Source organism: Berghia stephanieae, chromosome 10 (assembly GCF_034508935.2).
Source record: "Berghia stephanieae isolate SIO BIC M18660-M18661 chromosome 10, UCSD_Bste_1.3, whole genome shotgun sequence".
Lineage (NCBI taxonomy): Eukaryota > Metazoa > Mollusca > Gastropoda > Nudibranchia > Aeolidiidae > Berghia > Berghia stephanieae.
In genome coordinates, this window is record NC_088369.1 from 3477490 (window position 1) to 3488193 (window position 10704).

Here is a 10704-nt window from a genome sequence, read left to right on the forward strand (position 1 = left end):
ACCTTGGTACAACTCTAATAATTCACATTTTATGAATCAACATAAGATACGACATGACGATAATGATTTTTTACACTGTACAATGGGATTTGTTTACATAAGATTTATATAACCATGAAATATTCTTATAGCAAGAGTAATATTATTGCACTACTGACTACTATACTACTACAACACTACTACTAACTACTACTACTACATACTACTACTACTACTACTACTACTAACTACATACTACTACTACTACTACTACTATTTAACTACTACTACTACTACTACTACTAGTAATGGATGAAATAGAAGTTGCATATTTCTGTGCTTTACTACGTGGAAAAAAAGACAAATTGAAAGAGAAAACAATATTGGGTGCATCCTTTAATGACCCAAAGATTGCTCAAGGGTCAATTCCGTAGACTCTATGGTGATCTCCGATCTTATCTTAAAATGACTTTCTTGGAATCACCTCATTTTACCCAGGTGCAAATGAGTACCAGTTCGCTGATGAAAGTAATCTTTGACGGACTAGCATCATTCAAGAGGATAATAGAAAGTCAGCATGGCTCGGTGGTACGGTCTTTGCTTCGTACCCAAAAGGCATCAGTTCGATCACCCGCTGATGCGCTGTGTTGCCTTGAGTAAGTCACCTCGCCTAGCTCAATTTGCGGCGCTGCACTGCGGCTAACGCCTGGTTATACCTCGCCCTAGCTCAATTTGCGGCTCTGCATTGCGGCTGACGCCTGGGTTATTCCAGTCTTCCCTTGGAATAGACCCTGAGAAAAATTTCCCCTAGGGGATGAAAAAGGGAATTTTATTTTTTTTAATTTTAAACTGTTATCTGTCTGCTCAACGCTACAGAAACATGGATAAGTTCCGGATTTATAAGCTAAGGAGGCAAGATGGCCCATGGTTAGGGGGTTGTACTCTGGACTCAGAGGTTCTGTGTTCGATTCCGACCGAAGCCAATTTTTACTTTCTAGAGCAAGAAAATTTACTCCAATCACTCACTCCATTCAGGTGTAAAAGGGTACCTGTCAAGTTGGGATAGTATCTGCGATAGACTAGCGTCCTGTTCAAAGGTTTTCAAACAAATACGTTAATTATCCGCTTCATGCTATTGAAACCGGAATAACTCCTGCACCATTGGCTACAAGGCTTTAAAGGAGTTCATTTGTCTTACAATGAGTCCAAGTGGCTCAGAAGGACTTACTTTAAAATATTTTCATTGAAAATTCCCGAAATAAATAACGATAAAGACAATTGATCCCACAAGGTAACGAACAGATGTGCGACCGGTTTTAGACACGTTACTGCTGTGTCACAAAGTGTGACACTTCTTAAATTATATTTATAAACATACGTTTTTAAATTGCCGAAAATGTTTATGTTGCTATGCCTTCTGTACGTGGTTTCATCACATAGAATTATTTTTTGAATTGTTCTTGCTTTTTTATATTCAGAATTGAAATAAATAAATAAATCATAACTGTGAAATTGAATGTAAGCTTCAGTTTAATATTCGAAAACAGATAAAATGGACGTTTCGGGTTTCCCCTTCATCAACAACACATGATGAATTAAAAACTACAGACGAATGAGATAATGTGGTAGTGGCGTTGTTAAGATGCATAAAGAAAAACATTGATGGGCAGGAAATTGTATGCTACTTTGTGAGGAAGCGCGAATTAAAACAGAGCAATAGAAATTTATAAAAGGTGCGTACTTAATTAATTTAAAAGAGGGGAGGCGGGGAGGAACTGTGTAATGCAGCATAGAAGACAGTGAACTAATATAAAGTGTGGACTATTGTTGGAAAATAAATACAATGGAATTGGAAATAAATACAAAATGTAAAGGATGTAGGTATTAATATATTAGTCGCATAAGCAGCAGCAGAAGCAACAGTAGAAATAGTAGTAGTAGTTAGTAGTAGTAGTTAGTAGTAGTAGTAGTAGTAGTAGTAGTAGTAGTAGTAGTAGTAGTAGTAGTAGTAGTAGTAGTAGTAGTAGTAGTAGTAGTAGTAGTAGTAGTAGGGATGCAGAAAATAAAGACAGGCATTTCAATTTTGACACGGCGCCGCCAAGTCTGGGACTTTTTTGTCCTAGTGCGGAAGGCTGCTATATTTTTCTACTACCACAAACGATATGAACACGGGACTGAGACAGTCCTGTCCCGTTGATTTTGTAGCATTTTCACAACGGCTTGGGACACAACGGGACTGTTTTGTCCCGTCCCAATAGGTGCGGAAGATTTCTCTAAATTCTATATGTTAAAGATTTGGGACAGGACTGTCCCAGGACAGTCCTGTCCTAGTGCGGAAGAGGGTTCAGGGTTAGGATTTTTTTTTTAATTAAAAAGAGAAAAAAAATATAAAAAGAGAAAGGAAGAAAAAAAAATTATAAAATTTTAAAAAATAAAAAAGAATCATCATAGTCAATCATTTTAAAATAACCCAAAACCCTCACGGTTAGAATTTTGTAAAAAAAAAATAAAAAGAGAGAAAAAAATATAAAAAGAGAAAGGAAGAAAAAAAAAATAAAATTTAAAAAAAAATAAAAAAGAATAAGGAAAGAGAAAGAGGGGGCAGGCCGGGGTGATCCAACAGGGATCTGGGGTGGGGTCATGGCCCTTATAAGGGCCGTATAGATAATTGTATAAGGTGGCCCTTATAAGGGCCGGTGTATATAATTGTATAAAGTGGCCCTTATAAGGGCCGGTGTATATAATTGTATAAAGTGGCCCTTATAAGGGCCGGTGTATATAATTGAAAAAGGTGGCCCTTATAAGGGCCGGTGTATATATGATCATTGTAAAAAATTGTAATCAACAATATAAGGTGCAAAATCCAGCATGATTTCTTGTTCTTCGGTTATATCAATCGGACATCGGCAACAACAGAGGCAGCAAAAAAGATCACCGATAATTCTCCCACATAGTGAACGTTTTGGCAGTTTATAGTCGTATTCGTAGACGTTCAGGGATACGTCTCCTATACTACTACTGTCAGATGGGTCGACTGGAGTTCCTACGTCTTCGGGCCTATGTTCTTGAAAGCAAGACTCTGAACGTTTTGGCAGTTTATAGTCGTATTCGTAGACGTTCAGGGATACGTCTCCTATACTACTACTGTCAGATGGGTCGACTAAAGTTCCTACGTCTTCGGGCCTATGTTCTTGAAAGCAAGACTCTGAACGTTTTGGCAGTTTATAGTCGTATTCGTAGACGTTCAGGGATACGTCTCCTATACTACTACTGTCAGAGGGGTCGACTGGACTTCCTACGTCTTCGGGCCTATATTCTTTGAAGCAAGGTTCTGGACAGGGTTGCAGGGAGTTCAGGCTTGTCATCGATTCTTTTACTGACAAACACGGCAGACTGGCCGTGTCAAAATTATAGTCAGTTATCATTTCATTTTTCATTGAGATTTTTTGCTCTCTTACCTGAAAGTTCAAAGGTCCAGGATCGCTGCTTGATTTGAAAAATCGCTTTAGCTTCGAAAAAGCTTTCTTTATTTTGCCCATCAGTTTTATATTCCTCGTTGCTTGTTGATACGATTTAATTTCAGGGCAACTCAGTGACTCCTTAATCGCATCGCTTACCTCAAAGGTCAAAGGTCCAGGATCGCTGCTTGACTTTGAAAAAGCTTTCTTAATTTTGCCCTTCGGTTTTATATTCTCCGCTGTTTGTTGATGTGATAGGTCAAAGCAACTCAGTGACCCCCTTATCGCGTCCAATGGACCAATCGGAGCTGGAAGTTGCAAAGATATACATGAACGATAAACATTTTTCTTCTTCGGTAAATTACCGGAATGCCGAAACTTCGGCTTCATAGGGTTGAGATCATCAATTGCTTCGAAGGTCGCCATAGTAGAATCAATGGAAGAGTCGTTGGGCCGGCAGGTATCATCACTCTCCCGGCCAAAGAATTCCCTTCTTTTTGGTGAGTTTTGTTTCATAACGCGGACGTGACAAATTAATTTTGAAAAAAGCAATGCTAAACTTTGCGCGTCATTTTTTGAAAAAAAAATTGTTTTTCTATGTTTGAACATGACGCAACTATGGACGTCTCTTGATGCTTTGCGTTTAAGTAAAATAATCACAACGGTTATACCTATAACTTACTAACACACTAAACTGTTTGTAAGATTGAATGTTTATAATCTGATTGATATAATTTAGCTAGAAGTAATCACGAAAAAGGCTGTCTGAAAATAACAACAAAGACTTGAGTAATGTCAATTTAGTTCCTTCTATACAGCCCAACTCTGTAAAGTATGCGCGAACGAGGATCGAACCCAAGACTTATCTATTATTCATTATATTATTATTATATTATATTATATTATTATATTATTATTATATTATTATTATTATTATTATTTTTATATATTATTATTTATTATTTATTATTTATTATTATTATTATTATTATTATTATTATATTATTATATTTATTATTTATTATATTATTTATTATTATTATTATATATTATTATTGATTTTTGTTTATTATGTGGGGATGTGAGTAAAGAGGCTTTTTATCGAGTACTCAATTATGCGCCGAGCCAGGCAATCGTGCTCAAAGCTCTTTACAACGCGTCTACAGCCAACAGCAACACTCTAACGTGCAGAGCGGGACACGAGAGGACGGAGAAAACATTACTAACTAGTTCTACATCCGAGTACGGTGCGAGAATGTGAGTAAAAAACCTTTTTATCGGGTACTCAACTATGCGCCGAGCCAGGCAATCGTGCTCAAAGAGCTTTACAACTCGTCTGCAGCCAACAGCAACACTTAACACGCAGAGCGGGACACGAGAGGACGGAGAAAACATTGCTAACTAGTTCTACATCCGAGTACGGTGCGAGAATGTGAGTAAAGAACCTTTTTATCGGGTACTCAACTATGCGCCGAGCCAGGCAATCGTGCTCAAAGAGCTTTACAACGCGTCTACAGCCAACAGCAACACTCTAACGTGCAGAGCGGTACACGACAGAACGGAGAAAACCCTACTAACGGCCAGGTATTCGTTTTACATCTGATTACGAGGCGATAAAATCGTATGAATAAAGCTCCCAAACCGGGATTTGAACCCCGGCACGGTTGGCCGACCCGTGGCCCAACTCGGTCGAGCCCGAGTCGTCGATCGCCTGACTCTAGCGAAGTAGCGGGAACGCGTTTAACACTCCGCCAAGCGAGTACAGGGCCCTAACCGGAAGAGCGCCGAAGTTCAAAACCGATCGGCAATGAGGAGGTCCCAGGTGCGATCATAGGTGGTGGGTTTATTTCATTCAAATACGCTCCGTAGAGGAAATGCGCTCGACCAAAGTTTTTTCCCTCGGCTTCGGAAGGCTTACCTCTGGAGCGTCCCAGCGCTAGTCCTTCTCGGCCGTAGCGAGAGCTTCTTCACCCAGGGACGTCCGTGCGGTAAAGCCTCGAATCGACGAGGCGATAAAATCGTATGAATAAAGCTCCCAAACCGGGATTTGAAACCCGGCACGGTTGGCCGACACGTGGCCCAACTCGGTCGAGCCCGAGTCGTCGATCGCCCGACTCTAGCGAAGTAGCGGGAACGCTTTTAACACTCACCAAGCGAGTACAGGGCCCTAACCGGAAGGGCGCCGAAGTTCAAAACCGGTCGGGGATGGGGAGGTCCCAGGTGCGATCATAGGTGGTGGGTTTTTTTCATCCAAATACGCTCCGTAGAGGAAATGCGCTCGACCAAAGTTTTTTCCCTCGGCTTCGGAAGGCTTATCGCGGGAGCGTCCCAACGCTAGAGTCCTTCTCGGCCGTAGCGAGAGCTTCTTCACCCAGGGACGTCCGTGCGGTAAAGCCTCGAATCGACGAGGCGATAAAATCGTATGAATAAAGCTCCCAAACCGGGATTTGAACCCCGGCACGGTTGGCCGACACGTGGCCCAACTCTGTAAAGTATGCGCGAACGAGGATCGAACCCAAGACTTATCATTATTATTATCATTATTATTATTATTTATTTATTATTATTATTATTATTTTATTTTATTATTATTATTATTATTATTATTATTATTTATTATTATTATTATATTATTATTATTATTATTATTATTATTATTATTATTATTATTATTATTATTATTATTATTATTATTATATATTATTATTATTATTATTATTATTATTATTATATTATTATTATTATTATTATTATTGTTATTATTATTATTATTATTATTATTATTATTATTATTATTATTATTATTATTATTATTTATTGTTATTATTATTATTATTGTTGTTATTATGTGGGGATGTGAGTAAAGAGGCTTTTTATCGATTACTCAATTAAGCGCCGAGCCAGGCAATCGTGCTCAAAGAGCTTTACAACGCGTCTACAGCCAACAGCAACACTCTAACGTGCAGAGCGGGACACGACAGAACGGAGAAAACACTATTAACGGCCAGGTATTCGTTTTACACCCGACTACGGTGAGAGAATATGAGTAAAGAACCTTTTTATCGAGTACTCAACTATGCGCCGAGCGAGGCAATCGTGCTCAAATCGTTTTACAACGCTTCTGCAGCCAACAGCAACACTTAACACGCAGAGCGGGACACGACAGGACGGAGAAAACATTACTAACTAGTTCTACATCCGAGTACGGTGCGAGAATGTGAGTAAAGAACCTTTTTATCGGGTACTCAACTATGCGCCAAGCCAAGCAATCGTGCTCAAAGCTCTTTACAACTCGTCTACAGCCAACAGCAACACTCTAACGTGCAGAGCGGGACACGACAGAACGGAGAAAACCCTACTAACGGCCAGGTATTCGTTTTACATCTGATTACGAGGCGATAAAATCGTATGAATAAAGCTTCCAAACCGGGATTTGAACCCCGGCACGGTTGGCCGACCCGTGGCCCAACTCGGTCGAGCCCGAGTTGTCGATCGCCCGACTCTAGCGAAGTAGCGGGAACGCGTTTAACACTCCGCCAAGCGAGTACAGGGCCCTAACCGGAAGGGCGCCGAAGTTCAAAACCGGTCGGCAATGGGGAGGTCCCAGGTGCGATCATAGGTGGTGGGTTTATTTCATTCAAATACGCTCCGTAGAGGAAATGCGCTCGACCAAAGTTTTTTCCCTCTGCTTCGGAAGGCTTACCGCGGGAGCGTCACAGCGCTAGAGTCCTTCTCGGCCGTAGCGAGAGCTTTTTCACCCAGGGACGTCCGTGCGGTAAAGCCTCGAATCGACGAGGCGATAAAATCGTATGAATAAAGCTCCCATACCGGGATTTGAAACCCGGCACGGTTGGCCGACACGTGGCCCAACTCTGTCGAGCCCGAGTCGTCGATCGCCCAACTCTAGCGAAGTAGCGGGAACGCTTTTAACACTCCACCAAGCGAGTACAGGGCCCTAACCGGAAGGGCGCCGAAGTTCAAAACGGTCGGGGATGGGAGTCCCAGGTGCGATCATAGGTGGTGGGTTTATTTCATTCAAATACGCTCGTAGAGGAAATGCGCTCGACCAAAGTTTATTTCCCTCGGCTTCGGAAGGCTTACCGCGGGAGCGTCCAGCGCTAGAGTCCTTCTCGCCGTAGCGAGAGCTTCTTCACCAGGGACGTCCGTGCGGTAAAGCCTCGAATCGACGAGGCGATAAAATCGTATGAATAAAGCTCCAAACCGGGATTTGAACCCGGCACGGTTGGCCGACACGTGGCCCAACTCTGTAAAGTATGCGCGAACGAGGATCGAACCCAAGACTTATCATTATTATTATTCATTATTATTATTATTATTATTATTATTATTATTTTATTATTATTATTATTATTTTATTTATTATTATTATATTATTATTATTATATTATTATTATTATTATTTATTATTATTATTATCATTATTATTATTATTATATTATTTTATTATTTATTATTTATTATATATTTTATTATTATTATTATTATTAATAATTTAATATATTATAGCTCTCAGCAAGTATATTAATATGACGGACTAGATAGACGATGTATTATTACTATATTGTTCTGATTAGTGGGAATGTGAGTAAAGAGCTTTTTATCGAGTACTCAATTATGCGCCGAGCCAGGCAATCGTGCTCAAAGGCTTTTACAACGCGTTTTACAGCCAACAGCAACACTCTAACGTGCAGAGCGGGACACGACAGAACGGAGAAAACACTACGAACGGCCAGGTATTCGTTTTCACCGATACGGTGGAGAATGTGAGTAAAGAACCTTTTTATCGAGTACTCAACTATGCGCCGAGCGAGGCAATCGTGCTCAAATCGTTTACAAGCGCTTCGCAGCCAACAGCAACACTTAACACGCAGAGCGGGACACGACAGGACGGAAAAAACATTACTAACTAGTTTACATCGAGTACGGGCGAGAATGTGAGTAAAGAACCTTTTTATCGGGTACTCAACTATGCGCCGAGCAGTGCATCGTGCTCAAAGCTCTTTACAACGGTTACAGCCAACAGCAACACTCTAACGTGCAGACGTGACACGACAGAACAAAAAACACTAGAACGGCCATGTATTCGTTTTCATTGATTACTAGAATTATAACTTATGAGGACTCAATTCAATATCCTAACTCTCACTTTACATTCACACAACTTAAACTTAAATTTATTATTTTATATTATTACATATTAAATATGATTAATTTTATATATTATTATTATTATTATTATTATTATTATTATTATTATTATTATTATTATTATTATTATTATTATTATTATTATTATTATTATTATATTATTATTATTATTATTATTATTATTATTATTATTATTATTATTATTATTATTATTATTATTAATTATTATTATTATTATATTATTATTATTATTATTATTTATTTATTATTATTATTATTATTATTATTATTATTATATTATTATTATTATTATTATTATTATTATTATTATTATTATTATTATATTATATTATTCATTATTTATATATTATTATTTTATTATTATTATTATTTATTATTATATTATGTTACTATTATTTTATATATTATTATTATCATTGTATTATAGTTATTAGTGTTACTTATTATTTTCTTTATAGATGGGTTGGCAAAACTTTAAAATTACTTCTCGATTATGGACTGAACGCTGTTAGACTTCAATGCTGTTAAATCATCATATCTATACAACGATTAGGGACTGGATGTGAGTAGATTCTTTGAAAAATTTCACTGTCTGGCGCACTTTTGACGATGCTCGATTTTGATTCAATGCTTTTAGATCAGTTGCAGCATCTAAAATCAAACGGACTTAGGGCCCGATAGGTAGTTGATTTTAAATTCCTTCTGGCGCCTGCGAAGCGATTTGCAACGCATATTTAGGGGTGACGTTGGATCGCAGCCTTACTATCGGGTTCATCTCGAAGGGGTGCCGAAGATAGAGAAACGGAACAGTCTTCTGAGGAAGCTGGCGGGATCGACTTGGGGCGCTAGCCAAGCGCTCTGAGAACATCCGCCCTGGCACTATGCTATTCCACCGCGGAGTATTGCGCTCCAGTGTGGGTGTAGAAGCAGAAACGTTGAGAAGGTGGATGTAAAACTTTGCAAGTCGATGCACATAGTGTCGGGAACGCTAGCGACAACCCCTAGAGAATGGGGCCCGATAATGGCAGCGATCCAGCCCCCCGATGTCCGGAGGGAGACCATTACGGGAAACTGGCTGAGTAAGATCAAAGAGAGAGGGAATGGGGATACCCCTCTCATGCGCATAATGAACGGTGCCCCCGTTTCGAGCCGAAATAAGTCCCGGCAACCCTTGTACGCAGAATCCCTGACTACGGACAGAGCTGCACATACGAGATGGAAGTCGGTTTGGACGAATTCAATCCCTCGTGGGGGCGGGGACCTACACTCCTCTAAGCTTGGTGAGAAGTTGCCAGGCTTTGATACCAGTAAGAGGAGACACTGGGTAGCTGCGAATCGGCTTCGGTCGAGGAGCTGCCTGACGGCCGGTGCGTTACATCAGTGGGTCTAACTTCCTGTCCTTTATGTCCACGCTGTGGACAAGAACCCGAAACGGCAGAGCATCTAGTCGAAAGGTGTGTTGTGACGATGCTTCCGGGCGGGTTCGCGACGGTGCACGAATGCGGACCGGACTTTGCTGATTGGGTCGATCGTCATAACATAATAGTGTGAACCATAAGAAGCTGCTGCCAACTGCATTTTAAAAAACATTTGACTTTGCACGCACAGTTTTATGGACCCTCAATTGCCTATTTGGCGCACTCAACGATGGGTTCCCGACGGATTGGGTCTGGCGACTTTGTCCTATCACTATATTTTTAAAATTATCCTCTCCATAGCGGAAATGCGTCCTACAAATGTATACTGTTATCCTCTACGACACTGCCACCATTCGAACCACGTTCACGACCAATACTGCCGGAAATCAAATCCGGCATGCCACGATTATAAAAACTGTTTAGCACTAAAGTGTCCGAGCTCTGTCCGAGGGAATCGTTGTTTAAAACAATTCTTTCGTTGCCTAGCGTAAATGCGCGCGACCAAATACGTTAAAGAATTGATCTCACCACTCCTATTTGGCGCCCTCAACGATGAGTTCACTCGTTGTATAAAATCCAATTTTGTCCGAGGATTTTTAAAAAATTATCCTCTCCATAGCGGAAATGCGTCCTACGAGTAGATACTGCTATCCCCCAAC

At 40.0% G+C, this 10704-nt stretch overlaps 1 long non-coding RNA gene across 1 annotated transcript; it reads left to right on the forward strand.

Annotated features, from left to right (window-relative positions):
* Positions 1-1940: 1940 nt before the first annotated feature.
* LOC144956092 (uncharacterized) lies at positions 1941-3901 on the forward strand. The gene is made up of 2 exons (XR_013641875.1): positions 1941-2694; positions 2771-3901. It is a non-coding gene; the product is annotated as an uncharacterized LOC144956092 (long non-coding RNA).
* Positions 3902-10704: the final 6803 nt, after the last annotated feature.